General features: G+C 46.4%; 1 long non-coding RNA gene across 1 annotated transcript in view; it reads left to right on the plus strand.

The window, feature by feature from the left end:
• LOC111093039 overlaps positions 1-5,756 on the plus strand; it is a 30,614-nt gene extending 24,858 nt beyond the window's left edge. Inside the window, exon 3 of the long non-coding RNA XR_005380298.1 lies at positions 5,595-5,756. This is a non-coding gene — a long non-coding RNA (uncharacterized LOC111093039). The remainder of the gene's footprint in view (positions 1-5,594) is intronic.
• The last annotated feature ends 10,677 nt before the right edge of the window (positions 5,757-16,433 follow it).

Genomic DNA, 16,433 nt, shown 5'->3' on the forward strand with positions numbered 1-16,433 from the left:
TCTCATGAATAAATAAATAAAATCTTTAAAAAAAAAAAAAAAAAACCTTAAATAGACACATCATTAAAAAAACAAACAGGGATCCCTGGGTGGCGCAGCAGTTTGGCGCCTGCCTTTGGCCCAGGGCGAGATCCTGGAGACTCGGGATCGAATCCCACATCGGGCTCCCAGTGCATGGAGCCTGCTTCTCCCTCTGCCGGTGTCTCTGCCTCTCTCTCTCTCTCTGTGTGACTATCATAAATAAATAAAAATTAAAAAAATAAAAATAAAATAAAATAAAAATAAAAAAACAAACAAAAAACACACACGAGTTGGCAATAAGCACATAAAAAGATATTCAATATCATTTGTCAACAGGATTGACTTTCGTTAGTCTGCAAATGAAAACTATAAGATACCAATTTTTGCCCATTAGAATGACTAAAATTAAAAAGACTGAGCCTACCAAATGCTGGCGAGAACATAAAACAAGTAGAAGTCTCATACATTGCTGGTGGAAGTTCTAAAATAGGACAACCAGTTTGGAAAACTCTCTTGCAATTTCTTATAAAGTTAAACATATTCCTACCTACTGACCCAGCAATCCTATTCCTAAGACAAATGAAAACATATGCCCACAAAAAGGCTTGGGGCAGCCCCGGTGGCCCAGCGGTTTAGTGCCGCCTTCAGCCCAGGATGTGATCCTGGAGACCGAGGATCGAGTCCCACATCGGGCTCCCTGCATGGAGCCTGCTTCTCTCTCCCTCTGCCTGTGTCTCTGCCCCCCTCTCTCTCTCTCTGTCATGAATAAATAAAATCTTAAAAAAAAAAAAAAAGGTTTGTGTAAGAATGTTCACAGCAGCTTTAATCTTATAATCCATACCCAGAAACCTCCCAAATGTCTATCAAAAGGAGATGGACAAGTAAAATGTGATACATCCACTGCAATAGAACACTACTCAGAAATAAAAGGAATGAACAACTGATACACGTAATAACAAGGATGGAACTCATAGAGGCAGTGCTAAAGAGAAATAAGCCAGATACGAGAGGGGGTACACACTGTGTAATTCCATTCATACGAAGTTCAAGAACAGACAAAACTAACCAACCTGTTAGGGATCAGGACAGTGGTTAGCAGAGGGTGGAGGATTGTCTGGACTGGGGCATGAAGAGAGGATTAGTTGGAAAGGGGATGTAGGGAACTTTCATGGGTATTAGAAATGTCCTTTATCTTGACTGGAGTGTATACATTGGTCAAATTTCATTGAACAGTACACTTAAGATCTGTATGTAAATTATACTGCATTTTTACAAAAGATTTGTTTTTATTTATTTGAGAGAGTGTGTGTGTATGTGTGGGGTGGGGGGTGAGGAGCAGAGAGAGAGGGAGAGGGAAATACAAGCAGCATGGAGCCCAACTCGGGGCTCCATCTTACAACCCTGAGATCAGACACCAAGAGTCAGATGCTCAACTGATTGCACCACTCAGGTGCCCCTACTGCACTTTTTTTTTTTTTTTTGTAATAATGAAAGAAAAAGGGAAAAAAAAGTTGAACACACAACTGCTGCTTGGATCCCAAAGACTAGAATTTAGTCATACGGCCATGCTTAGTTGTAAGAAAGACTAGGAACTCCAGGCATTACTCCAAGTAGCTCTATGCTCAGTTAAAATTTAGGGCATTTCGACTGTAGAAACAGAAACTTGATTCAGAGGGATAACTAATGGTCTCTGCTATTGGTCAATCAAGCAAATAAATGATTCTTCTTGGGGGGGAGGGGCGGGTGGCGCCTCAAGGAAGATTTCAGACACTTTTAATTTAATAATTCTTCTAATTTTTGCTGTCATGCTAGTTTCTGTAATTTTTCATTGTTTCCTTTTCCTACTCTAATCAGGCAAGGCCACTCAGCAATGACCATAACCTTGAGAATCTACCAAGGGCACACTGGTGACAAATGGAGAGGGCGACAAAGCAAGGAGGGTAGCAGGGCTGGAAAGGAAAATGAAACAGCCTTGAAAGTGTGAATGAAAACCTGCACCGCAGACTCGGCATGTGTGACATTTGCCACCTTCCAGTTAAAAGAAACCAGCTCCTTTGTGTTTAAAGCTTGACTTGGCTTCCTTTGAGGGCCACACAGGACTTGCTGGTTTTAGCCTATAATGAGAGATACAACAACAACAGCAGTCCCAGCCCTGGAAGTCTTGGGTCCATGCCGGGGACTGAAGCAGTAGGGATGTCTGCCAGAGACACAGGAGATCTTCCTTGCAATAGTCCAATGTTGACATTGCTACTGGGCTAGAATTTTCCTCCAGAGACTCTCATTCCATAGGCAGAACCCGGAGAAACCCTGACTTTATTTCCCATTGGAACCACGCACAACTGATTTCCTTGCTGCATGTAAACCTGTACCAGTGCTTTCTCAGTGAGACAACATTTATTGAGCTCCTGCTATGCCTGGCTCTGGGCTCCAAGCTGGGAAAACAGAGAAAGCTCAGAACAGTAGCCTAGGCTGGGAGTCAGTCTCTTGATCTCAGCCCATGCTCTCAACTGAGCCCCTTTGGCACTGATGTCAGCCAGAACCATGCCTAAGATCCCCAGTACCAAGCACTCTGGGGATGAGCCCCATTCTATTTCCCCAGCCATCTCCTTAACCCATTCCCCCCCATACACACACACACACACACACACACTGGCCCACGCTCCTGCTTAAGAGACACAACCTCTTTTCCAATACAGATGGATGAGAGATGAGCAGGGTCTGCTTGCTGAAATTGGTCCATGGGCTGCCTCCAAGATCTGGCTGCAAGGAGAATGGACTGGAAATTGCACAGTCATTATCTTTGCAGACAACCCTCTCCTCCCCATCTTTTCAACATAATGAATTGCATGGAGAGCTCAGCTGTCATGAAAGCTTTTGAATTCCAGCCCTACCGTCTTCCAGGACATCCTTAGAGGTTATCTCAGCAAGGCAGGTGGAAGAGGAAAGAGAAAAGCTTAACCCTATAAGAATAATTATGATGTATTATTAGCAACCGATGGCAATCTAATGCAGGATTTTCAATATAGACACTGCTGGCTGTAATTTTTCTCTGTCATCCGCACACACACACACAGGCTACATTTAATGACTCCAAAGTTCAGAGCAGTTTCTCAAACTAAATTTAGTTCCTTAGAAGCAGTGTCTTAATACAGGACTTTTTAAAATAAAATAGAGACAGAGACACAGTCTGAGTGTTGGAGGCACTTCTTAGGGCAGATGGAAATGTTAGTAGTATGTTTATATACTAAGACCACTGGCTGGCGTTAGGGTTGAGTTTATGTGGACATGCTAACTGCATTACGCACAGAAATCAGAGTGGCATTCAAAATGGCAGAGCCACATCTGCCATTGGATCTAATCACACCATGAATAACTTGCAGGCAGAAAGTCTAATTGGTTTCTCCAACCTCAGCCCCTGGCACAATGCTGGACACAGCAGAGACTTAATAAGTGACTGCTGGTTGGATGGATGGACAGATGGACAAATGGTTGGGTGGGGATGAGTATGACAACTTTGGCAGTTTATTTGAACATGTTAAGATAGCAGTCTTGTTACTGAGAGGCTGAAAGCCTGGGGACAGAAGTTCAAAACACAGTGATATGATTGCCTGGAATCTGTTCGACTTGGTTAAAAATTAGCAATAATCTGTGTCTTTGAATTAGTCTTTTGTGCCTCTCTACCTTAGTCAGATTTGGAACCCCAAAATTAAAAAGTTCTATAGGTTGAGCTCCCCCCTAAAACAGACCTTGGAATAAGGGTGGATTGAGATGCATGCGGTTTATTCAGTAGGTGATCTCATAAAGTGCAAGGGAGGAAGTAGGGGGAGGGTGAGACAGGAGAGGAAGAAAAAAAAATCAATAAAAGGTGTAAAAATGAGTGGTTACCACTATAGGCAAGTGGGGCTCACTCTCACTGAGGGCCGTGTTCCAGAATTTTCCCACTGGGACTGAAAGCTGGGCTCTTACCTGCCAAATCCCATTCCCCATTGGCTGATATTTGCCCCAGAGCATTAACACCTTCACCCTCCAGATTGGCCCTGCATCTAGCAGTGTGAATTTGAGGTAGATGAAAAGCCCTGAATCAGAAAACAAGTTTGGCTCAGTCACTTCAGAAGGGAAGCTGGGAACTCTGGGCCACAGCTTGCAGAAGCATAGGTGGCAGGGGGTAGAGCTGGAACAGCATCCTGTATGGCATTTTAACAGGAATCAGATATTCACTGGAAGGGCCAGAGGAGCCTTTCTAGGCTGGTCTCCAGGACTGACTCCCAGACAAAAAGTACTGACCCTCCAGGGGACCTTTACCCTGTGAGGTCAGCACTGCTGTTGGTGGTTGACACCATGACAATCTCTCCACAGCCAGGAGCCTCCAGCATGGGCTTCACAACATGACTGCAGAAATCCTCACACTTTCCATGACCCAAATCATTAGACAGCAGCCTAAGGGGGCAGGAAGAAGGCCTCTGCCGTATTTCCCCTGTCCAAGTCTTGTATGCCTGTGTCTCAGTGACAGGACTCAATTCACATCCAGAGTGCTAGCTGTCAGATAGTCTGGGAAATGTGGCATTCAGCTTTCTAAATCCCAAACAGAAAGGAGGGTGGAAAGAGGTTTGGGGAAGCCAATGTGCCTTGTCTATCATACTCCTGAATAACTCACCAGTAGCGTGTACTTTCACCACCATCCAGAGCTTCTCAGAGGGGGAGCACACCTGAGGCCCCTACTCTGACTACCCTTGGAAGCTGGTACCAATGTTTGATGCAGCCACAGGAGCCTTCTCTCATTTTCTCAAAAGTGCCAAGTTCTCCCCAGCCCCAGGGCTTTTGCACATACTATCCACTGTGCTAGAATGGCCTCCCTACCTCATCATCGACCACCCCCTTAAGTTAATGTTATCCTTTGAATTGCAGCTCAAACAACACCTATTCCAGGAAGCCTTCCCTAACTCCCCAGACAAGATCAACTTCCCCAGTTAGAGGTTCACTTAGCACTAAGCATTTGCTGATTATAAGCAGATACTGGGCCGCCTGCTCCACCATACCCCGTGACAGGACTCGTGAATCTCATCATCACCTTGGCCTGGAGGTCTGGACTGAATCAGGTTCAAGCTGACCCTCAGTTGGCCTCACCCCCACAGCTGTGGTCACTATTCTTGTTCTTTAAGATGCACTGAGGCTGACGATGATCTTCATGGTCCTTCTTTCATCTCCACATTTAAATACCTCAACATCACAATTTTTGTTTCCATAAAGCAAGGTAGACCAAAATGGCTCTGATGGTAGTCATGTACCTGAAGTAAGTTACTTCACTTCTCCGAGACTCAATTTTCTCATCTTTAAACGGGGATAATGAATACATTTTAGAGAGCTATTTTAAGAACTAAGGAAAATAATGCAAGAAGGATAGCAAGCCATTGCCTAGCACACAAGGACACATTACGACCATCATCATCAACCTTCTGGGGACACCGTGTGTTTGTTAGATAGTGTGTAATGCCAGGGTTTTGGGGGTTTGGGGGGTTTTTTGTGGTTGTTTTTGTTTTTATTAAAGATGTTATTTCTAACTCTTCTTCTTGCAGATGGGGATGACTTGGGGATGACTGAAGTTCTGAACAGGAGAGAGAAAGCTAGGAACCCTTACAAAGTGTTTTCTTCACATGTGGATCTAACAGGCTTCATAAAGCCCACTGGTACAGCGGAGTACATTGACTCACCCTTTTGGAAACCAACGTAGAAATATTTCCCAAAAGCCAGGAAAACATCTCCACCCTCTGGCCCAAGAATTCCACTTGTGGACTATATGCTAAGGAAGTACTTAAATGAAAACAAAAAATTTTCTTTGTGAGAATGTCCAGTACCATAACCCAAGACTGGAAACCCTCTCAATTACTGACAATGAGGGAGCAGTTTGGTAAATCAGCGTACTGTGATTTCGTAGCCATTAAAAGAATCACTGTAAAGCCTCTGTAGGAACATGGGAAAACATTCTGATAGAACCTGAAGAGAAAAGGCCTTGTTTGACAAGAGGGGAGCCTGACACACAAAAATCGAGTTGCCTTGGGAAGAGGGAAGGTCAGAGAATTTTATGTTTTTGGTGTTTGTTGGGTTTATTTCTTTGTTTTTAAGATTTTATTTATTTGAGAAAGAGAGAGCACAAGCAGGGGCGAAGGGTAGATGGGGAGAGAGAAGCAGACTTCCTGCTGAGCAGGGAGCCCGATGCAGGGGTCAACCCCGAGGACCCTGGAATCATGACCTGAGCTGAAGTCAGACACTTAACTGACTGAGCCACCCAGACATCCCTTTTTTTTTTTTTTTTTTTTGAGAGAGAGAGAGAGAGAGAGTGAGCTAGCAAGCAGGGGGAGGGGTAGAGGGAGGTGGGGGGGGAGAATCTTAAGCAGACTCACAACCCTGAGATCATGACCTGAGCTGAAATCAAGAGCTAGATGCTCAACTGACTGAGCCACCGGATGCCCCAATGTTCTTGGTGGTCATTTTAATGCTATGCTCTTTTTACAGATTTAAAATGAGCAGCCTACTGGGCACCTTCTAGCGAATAACTGGAAGCTAAAGAAAACTTTTGTCCAAACTAATGGAAATCAAGGTCTCCCTCCTCACTAGAAGAGTGTTGATGTGGTGAAGACTACCTGAGACAGATGAGGCAAGTAATATCAGAGAGACTAATTAGCGGGAAAAATCAGACCTGTCTAGTCTAGAATGAGACTAGAACATTTAACCTCATTTAAGGGGCTATAAATCATGACAAGACAAACAGGCTAGGTCCTCCCATTCGGATGCACCATTCGGATGGACAAGGCCCTCTCTGGGTACCGCAGACAGAAGCCAAATCAGCCAGAAGTGTGCCACCCAAACAGGGTAATGGTGAGGCCCTGAAAGCTGTCTGTGGACTTAGCGTGGCATTTAGGGTTGAGTTAATGGTGTTTGATTCAAGTGTTTCTCCCTGGGCCCTTAAACAAGAAGCTGACTCAAGACTGTTCATGCTATGAAAACACCCAAAGATGAGCATCACCCACGATTTTTATCAAGCATAGAACTCGGAAACACTCGTTCAGCACTGGGGGCTTCAATTCACCAGAACTCCAAGACTCATGCCCTGAGCTTTTAATACAAGGAGGCAAACACCAGGAAATCTAAACGCTTGCATATCCAGTTGAGGCCGGACACATTCAGTCTGGTCTCCTCAGTCTCTTGCTGTTTCTGCCTTTAAATCTACAATAAAATTCAATAGTCAGAATGGTGCCACTTTGGCCTTACAATCTCCTGAGTATCACTCCCTGATACCTGGCAACTAAACAGAAGATGCCAGAACTAACAGCTGTCTCGGCAATAGGCAAGAGAAAGCCCGAGCGGGCAATGAGCCATTCTCAGGAATGCTCAGGAGCAGGAAATGGGCCCAGGGCACCAGGAGCGAGTATAGTACCAAATGGGGAGGGTCCTCAATTCTGAAGAAATAGGGGTACAAGGTAGAAGTGGAGCATAAGAAACAAAGCCAGGGCATTATCTCGGTATAACCACAGTGGAGCGGGCACTGGACCCAATGGGATTATCATAGAATTAGTTCTGTTTTCATCAGGGCTGAGGAAGCCTCTCACAATATGGTACCTGGGAGTCCTGCACCATGGTCACCAGTCCTAACTTCAAATATGCCCTATTGTCAGGCCCTGGGCTACCGTGTTATCAGGAAAAGACAGTCATTATCTTAACCGGGACTCCCCTAGAAGCAGACCCAGAGATAAGGATAACGTGGTCCATTTGGGAGGTGAAGAACAGATGTGCAGAAGAGTAAAGATGAGAGGCAGAGAAGGGAAGCCACCCTTCACCCTCATTATCCAGTTAACGGTGCTTCATCAAGCCAGTTATGGCTGTGGGCAACAGAAGCTAATGTGTGCAGACACAAAGCCCTGAGGGGTGAAGGTGCTGAGGTATCCATACCCACCAGTCACTGGCTGATGGTCACAGGGAGAGGGGGCCCTAATCCCTCCGTGTTTCTAGCATGAGCAGCACAGGTAAGCAAAATGATTGGAATGCCTTAAAAATGCTGAGGGTTAGAAGTTGGGTTTTCCTGCACTGACTCAGTAAGGATAAAGGCATACGGGTGGATCATGGTGTCACCAAATGTAAAAGTTGTATGATCCAGTGATGCCAATGGGTAAGTAAAGCTTCCAAGAGTTCTTCTACCGACAATCTCCTCCAGTAGTAAGGGACTCATTACCCACCTCCCAAGGCAGCCCAGCATTTCTGTTCCGGAGAGCCTTCCGGGGGAGAAGTTCACCCCTGCCCCCCGGGGAACTGATATTAGGGTCCCTGCAGCTTCCACCTGCTGGTCTTAGCATTGCCCTCTGAGCCATGCAGAACCACAGGAAGGCTCTTTCCTCCAGGAATTCAATTCCATTCACGATGGTATTCTTAACTCAAGGCAAGACAGCAAAGCAAACAAGTGCACTTGGGGAAAAATCCCACAAAGGGCTGTTGAAACCAGAGAAAGATTTTCATTAATTAATACAAAAAAGTGCAAGTAATCAGACAAGTCCATTCCCAGGCCTTCTGGTGAACGGAATTTCCTCTGTAGGGCAGTAGTTATTGCCAGGTGGGCCAAGGGCTACATGCATTTATCCTAAAATGCGAGGCTTAAATTCAATATCAAGATGAAAGTCAAATGAAGGCTCCCCGGGAGACAAGGAGCTCTGCTTTCAGAGTGCAGAATATTGCCTCTCAGCAAATAGTACTTCTAATTTGATCCTGCAAAGATTCCCACAAAGAGGAAAGCAATGATATGTCAGGAGAATATGGTGTGTGTACACTCCTCTATGTATTTTTTATCATGGCCATACTCTTCGGGATCTCGGTCATCAATTATTTGTGACAGGCAGTCAATTGTTTATCTTTCAAGAACATTACCACTTACTTGCCTTTATATATCTTCCCTGTATTATTGTAGGGACAAGATCGTCTATTTTCGCCTCCATTCCAAGCCTTTCTTGTCATTTACTGCCCAGCATCCCGGTGTAACGTCCTGGAATGATGGGCTTTGTGAGGCTGGAAGAGAAATTACTTCGTGCTCTCCCCTCCCCAACAGATGCACAAAAGGGCACCCAAACTGGCATTTAATTCACAGCCGAATGTCAGGGCCCTGCTAGTGGAAATTCACCTCTGCGTGTTAGAACAGGTGTTCCTGGGAGATGCCCAGAGAAAGTGGAACAGCTAGAAGCAAAAACATCCCCTCATCCCAGTTCAGAAAATAGAAGCAAATCTCTGCCATTTTTGCTTAAAACACCAGCCTGAAATAATTGCATATTTGTTGGGGATTGACAGTTGAGTATTTTCATGAATTTTGCTATCTTTTGACAGTAGCAAATAAGTAGGTAGAGAAATGCACTCTCTCAGGGCTCTTAATGGCAAAAAAAAAAAAAAAAAAAAAGAAAAAAAGAAAAAAGAAAAAAAAATCGCACTAGGAAAATTGCACCAAAGAGCATGGCAATATTTTCATACTTTGCTGCACTTAAGGGAAGAAAATGGTCATTAAAGGTAACAGGGTTGTTATAAAAACAGCAGTTCTATTTCCGGGTCTTTCATTTGCCAAAAGCCACTGTACACTGTATGCAGTCACTGAAGGTAGGAGCAGGCTAAACTGGAATTTCGATAATGTGCCTTGCAAACAATTGGATTTATCCTTAATGAGGCCTTTCTGCATTTTTACATCCTGTAGCATGTAATTAGCTATTAAATGACTTAGGAAAACCAACTTAGATTTGTTGGACCTGATGCCTGATGAATAATTTCATGCCGTTCTTTTTTTTTTTTTTTTAAGACATTTAAGTTTATTTTTTTTTAATTTTATTTATTTATGATAGTCACACACAGAGAGAGAGGGGGGCAGAGACACAGGCAGAGGGAGAAGCAGGCTCCATGCACCGGGAGCCCGACGTGGCATTCGATCCCAGGTCTCCAGGATCGCGCCCTGGGCCAAAGGCAGGCGCCAAACTGCTGCGCCACCCAGGGATCCCTCATGCCGTTCTTTTAAATCAACCCTGTGTTGACTGTAATTCAGTGGTGGATTTGAGAGTTTTTCTGGGGAGGGGGGCAGTGAGAGGGGTTAAAGATCTTCCAGTTTGGAACCTGAAATGGCAAATGCAACATTAACTTAATTATAAACCTTTTCTCCAACCCACAGTCTCCAAGAAGTTCTGGGTAGCACACATTGAATTCAATCCCTGCAAATCATGCTTCAGACTCTCTCAGGTCTTCTGCTCACCAAGACAAACCCACACACACGCACACAAAAGGCTCCCTTTTTCTGTAACATCAGGGGATTTTTTTTTCTTGACCTGAATTATCAATCAACAGGCACAAATTTATGAATCTCCTGCTCCTGCTGTATGCCCAGCATGGCTGATGCTGGGGTGACAGGTCATCTGTTGTAATCTCCATCTGCATTTTGTTCTGGTTGCACTTTTCTCACACCCTCACCCCACCCTCCAAGAAAGTGGCCAGGGCCCCTTGGCTCAAAGGCAGCTAGCTTACCCAGGGCCTGAAAGAGAGGCTGCTTGCAGAAAATCTCCTGGCTTCTATGAGAGCACTGGCTCATTAGTGGCTGAGCTAGATGATCCAGGCCATGAGAAGGAAGAACAGTCTCTTTGAGGAGGGGCAGAACAGGAACAGCAGGGAATGGGGGGGAGGTAAGGTTGCTTGTCTGGGAGATCAGGAAGATAGAAGTCTGCAGGTATCAGATGCAGACCCAAAGTCGCCCAGAGGACCTCTGGAGGAGGTGATGTTGGAGACCCCCTAGGGGCTCGTTGAGGCACCCGGACTCCTGAGGCCAAGCTCCGGCAGCTGTAGATGCTGCAGAAGCCTTTGCTCAGCACAAGACCCTGAGACCTGCATATACCCCTGGACCAGGGTAAGGAGACTCGATCAGATCAGAAGACATCACCAGACTGGCACATGAAGGGCATAGAGTAAGAGCCACAATGGTTTGAACAGAGGCTGGGGCATTTCTGACTCAAGCTTGTCAGGGTAGCAGTCATACCCACAACACTTACTGGTCTTGACTGATGGCTTTGGAGCGTATGCCTTCTCCAGTCATGCCACTACTCCTTACACTTGAGGGTAAAGGCCAGAACTACCATGACCGTGACTGGGGGTGACTCTAGGCTACCATCCAGCATGACTTGGAATGACAGCTTGCGAGTCTGCCAGAGCCAGGAGCTGAGGCAGGACTGTTCTTGGTCCCAAATTCCATCTTCCCCTCTTCCCATGACTTTAGGGAACACCTCCCCTAGGTTTCTGCTCTAACCTCTACTCTGAAATCTGCCTGGTTCCCTGCTCCCTCCAAAGCAGGCCCAGGGTCTTTGACCAGGACCCTGGCTTCATGCTTGCAGCCACTCACAGAGAGCTTGCCCTCAATATATATATCCACTCATTTGACAAGTATTTTTAAACATTTACCAGTGCTCAGGATCCAACAAGGAATGAGACAGATAAAGTCCCTGCCCTCCCAGGTCCCCAAAGCAGCTCTACATGACTCCATATTACCACCTGCCTACCTAGTCCCATCTGTAAGTGGTTCAACAGCTGAAGCTTGAATCCTGACAGGCAGCCCCAGTGGTCCTGTTAGTGCCTATCATCTCCTGGCTCTTGCCCTGCCCACCCCCATGCTGCATATGGGTCCCACAATGCCTTGTAACACAAACCCACTAATGGGAGAGAAAAGCAAAACATAAATTAATATCTCAGTAAATCATTATAGCACCAAAATATTACCGAAAAATGCAGTGCCAAGCAGCGCAGAACACGCCCAAGGCAAGAGAGAACCCTCTAGGCTAGTAGCAGAGGATTGAGCTGAATGGAAGCAAACAGGTAACACATCCAGAAGTGCAGACGTAGAATCCACCATGGTTTTCATCATTCTAAGATCTGCACTTTGAATTACATGTAGACAGGAGAAAGCAACCAGCTGTTGCTGATGTGAGTGAAAGAAGCATAATTTTTTCCAAAGCAATTTGTCAAAACATTTCAAGAGCCATAAAAACCTTCTAACCTTTGATCCGATAATCTTACTTCTGGGAATATATCTGTAAGGAGCAAATCAAAACCACAAGAAAGAAAATAATAGGTTATAGTAACTGTGCCAGATGCTATATTAAACACTTTCTATATGTGTTTGCTCCTTTAATTCTCACAATTCTACGAAACAGATACTATGTTATGCCCATTTTGTAGATGATAACACTAGGGCAGTAAGAGTTTGACAACTCTTTATAAAGCCGTAGATCCAGGAGCCAAATCTAGAGGCAGTCTTCTTAATTACTACCCTACAGTGCCCCCCAAAGATCAAGAAAATACAGCACTACCTCTCATGCTGGAATGGAGGAAACACATTTTATGCCCAGTAGTATGTGATGGTGGAAATGCCAGCAGATAGAATCGAATGAAGGCATAAAGCTGATCATAATGAAGACTACATGGCAACATGAGGGAATGTAAAAGGCAGCAGGAGAAATAGATGTCTAGGCTGAATCCAGAGGAATCAGTAAAAATAATCCACTTTTGGCCATGGAAACACTTGGGGGCTCTAGAGGTGTAGGAGCGTGTTCCAAGCAGAGGAAGGCAGACAAAGGAAGGAGCCTTGACTATTCAAGGAACCAGCGGCCTGGGAATGGTTGAGCCGAGAAGACCAGAGGGGAGCAGAGCTGTGGCTGAGTCAGAGAGCAAGGGCTGATGGCCCAGAAAACCACAGGGAGCAAGAGATGGTGGGCAGGATTCCAGAGCCACTTGGACAATGGAAACAATGGGGTTTAGTGGTGAATTACATGTACGAGGAAGGGACAAAGGACTCTGGATTTCTCGGTGAATTGCTGTGCTGTTCAGAGCAGAGAACAGAGGAGGAGGGGCAGCCTCACTGAAGATTACCTGAGCTTCTTCAAAGCACTGGCCTGTATGACTTCAGAAATTCATGTGAGCATTGAGAGCTTGGCGTATTCTTCTTGTGTGAGTGTGTGTGTATATATTTGTACGTGTGTGTTTGCTACAATAATTAAATTGGGGCGTTTGCAGCTATTGAGATCATACTATCGAGAGATGCTGGATAAGGTGTAACATGCCAAGTGTTGAAATGCAGCCAAAGAATGAATTAAAGGAGAAAACCCAACCCTAAGTGCTGGGGAAGAGATAAGAGTCATCGCATGTGACCTGATTCAGTAGCAGATCATCTGGGTCACTCAGCAATCCCAGAACTAAACCTTGAGGTTACTACGGGGACTACCTGTCTTTTTTCCGCTCTCGCAGAGCAGTCTGGGGTTCTCTCAGGAATCCCAAGAAACCCAAGGCCTTCTAAGGCCCATGATAAGCACTAAACAGCCCATCCATGTCATCTAGGGCATGCCTATGTCCCCAGAAGAGCTCCTGCCACAGCACCAGCCATATGGCATTTGAAATGGCAACTTGGTCATGTGATGTCCCAAGGTCAGCAGCAAGCCCCACGTGGAGCTGGGGTATCAATGGCCTCAGGGCTCTCAAGGTCCAGTTGATGGCTTGGTCCTGTCTCCTCCCAGAGGCCCTCCTTCCTTGGGCAGAGAGGGACTTGGTCCCTCTCTATTCCAAAGACTAGAGCCTGACTTCACTTCTCTCCAGATTCCTGGCCCTGAGACCCAGGCTGCTCCACTCTGTTGCCTGGAAGTGTTGGGGAAGAAGATATTGTCCATGTCTCCCAGGTCATCAGGACAAGAAATCTCGTGAGCCCTGGGTCCTAGGCTACATTAGAACCCCCTAGGCTTTCTCAAGACGTTGGAGCTGGGTGGGGAACACTCCACCTGACCTCCTCCTTTCACTAAAGAGAAGACATAGGCCCAGAGAAGAGAAGGGACTCGGCCATCAACACATCATGGGGACCAGAGCCCAATTTTGTTAAAGAATGCGCCTCACTCTAGAACTTCCCACAGCTGGCCAAAAGTCTCAGTGAGGGGCAGCCCCAGTGGCTCAGTGGTTTAGCTGAGCCTTCAGCCTGGGGCGTGATCCTGGAGACCCAGGATCAAGTTCCACATCGGGGTCCCAGTAGGGAGCCTGCTTCTCCCTCTGCCTGTGTCTCTGCCTTTCTGTGTCTCTCATGAATAAATAAATAAAATCTTAAAAAAAAAAAAAAAAAGTCTCAGTGAGGACAGCTCCCTTTAATTTCCCCAAAAAAACTTCTAGATGGGGGAGGACTGGCCTCTTTGTTTCAAGACCCAGTCATCTTGCTCTCAATTACCTTGACTTTAATGCATTCTTTTTTCTTAAGATTTTTTATTTAGGGAAATCCCTGGGTAGCTCAGCAGTTTAGCACCTGCCTTCAGCCCAGGGTGTGATTCTGGAGTCCCGGGATTGAGTCCCTCATTGGTCTCCTTGCATGGAGCCTGCTTCTCCCTCTGCCTGTGTCTCTCATGAATAAATAAATAAAATCTTTTTTTAAAAAAAGATTTTTCGTTTATTCATTTGGGAGAGACAGAGAGCACGAGCGAGAGCTCGAGCAGTGGGGAGGCACGAAGGGAGAAGCAGACTGCCCACTGAGAGGGAGCCCCATCCCAGGACTCTGCGATCATGACCTGAGCCAAAGGCAGACACTTAACTGACTGAGCCATCCAGGCACCCCGCCTTTAATGTATTCTTACTGACTATCTACTCACACCTGGCTGTTCTGGGCTCTGGGAAAGTAGAGATGAAAACAACAATACCCTGGTTGAGGGTCTATTTGCCATTTCTTCTTTAATACATCATTGTTACTCCCATTATCTCAGTCATCCAACCAACAGTGGTGCCAGATACTGTGCTTGGACCTAGGAACTCTGTGCCCAGGGTCACATGGAACAACAAAGAAGCTAGGCTTGATCCACCTCCCTCCACACTGTGCTTGGGAGCCCTGCTCGTGCCTCTCTGAGCCTGTTTCCCCATCTTGAGTACTCACATGTGATCTAAGAAGCCACATCAGAATGTTGCCCAGAGCCTCTGGCAGGCTCCTCTCTTTCCCCTATTCTTTCTGCCCCTGGGCTTTCGACCCAGACAAATGTAATCCCCCCGATGAGAGGGGCACCAACCCTGTGTCCGTTTATGAGGTCAGATGGAAAGTGGGCAATGAAATGGGGCTTTTTCATCTAGTGGAGAGAAAAGCCCTTCCTCCTTCCACCTCATCACCACTGAGCACCAGACACAAAAGAGTCAGAACAGAAACACCAACCACATGAATGATCCCTCCTTTCGGGCCTGAGCGGAGCCTGGAAAAGGGGCACTGCCTGCATAGTTCCAGGAGGCACCATTCAAATAGGACTCACAGTAGACCCGGCCCCCAGGAGCTGGGGACTGCACAGCTGGGGGGCGGGGGTGGTCACAGCTGCCCAGCCCCAGAAATCATAGGGCATGCCCTGGAGTTTTGACTTTCGGGAAGCCAGGAGGGGGACATCTAAACCATGCAGGCAGGTGGTGAGCGGAACAGAAGCCTGATTTTCAGGGCACAGAGCACGCAGTTTGGAGCGAGCCGTTTGAGTCCTGTCCAGGCTGTCCTGGCCACTAATGAAGACAATGCCGGGAAGGGGTTTGCAGAACTGGCTGAGGATGAAGGGGAAAAATCAGTTCAGACAGCTCGCTTTAGATTTAATTGTTCCATTTCGCAAATCCGTCTGGCTGCTGGTCGGTTGGACCATGTGTCTGGGCCCGGCCCAGGCTGGGGGAGGCAGTGCTCCCCCCACTGAATTATCGCGTCTCGAGGTGCTCGGGGCCGCAGCTCTGAGCGGAGGCAAGAGAGCAAATGACAGCCCCCGAGTCCCACCGTGCCCCCTGCATCACTGCCTCCCAGCGCACGCAGAAAATCTTCACACTTAATTTAATGACAATCTGTGGTCCAGAAGCCCCAGAGCAGGGATGCGGCTGAGTGTCTGACTCGCCACCAATTTCAATTAGCCAGAGCGGGGATGGGGGCAGGAGGGAATTGCAGGGGAAGGCGAGCATGGGAAAGGGGCCTGTCTGAAGGCCGCGGCCAGGCTCGGGTCTCCTCCTGGTGACAATCCAGGAACTCTACCTGTTGGCACCAGACAGGGCCTTTCTCACTATAAATGGAGAAACACACACACACACACACACACACACACACACAAACCAGTGTCCCTCTGCTTTTCACTCAGGATCATTGTGCCAATAAATGAGGACACACACACACACACATCCCTCCTTAAGTTTCCCCTCTGAGAAGGACCAAGTAGAAAGAGCACTTGCCTGGGAGTCAGGGGACCAGAGTTTAGCACTGAATCTGCCATTTTTTAACTGTTCATTATTGGGTAATTCACCTTCTCTCTCTGGGCCTCATTCTAAAAAGATCAGACTGAAGTCATAAGAGACTCTTTTTTTTTTTTTTTTTTCAATTTTTATTTATTTATGAT

Source organism: Canis lupus, chromosome 28 (assembly GCF_011100685.1).
Source record: "Canis lupus familiaris isolate Mischka breed German Shepherd chromosome 28, alternate assembly UU_Cfam_GSD_1.0, whole genome shotgun sequence".
In the NCBI taxonomy this organism is placed as follows: domain Eukaryota; kingdom Metazoa; phylum Chordata; class Mammalia; order Carnivora; family Canidae; genus Canis; species Canis lupus.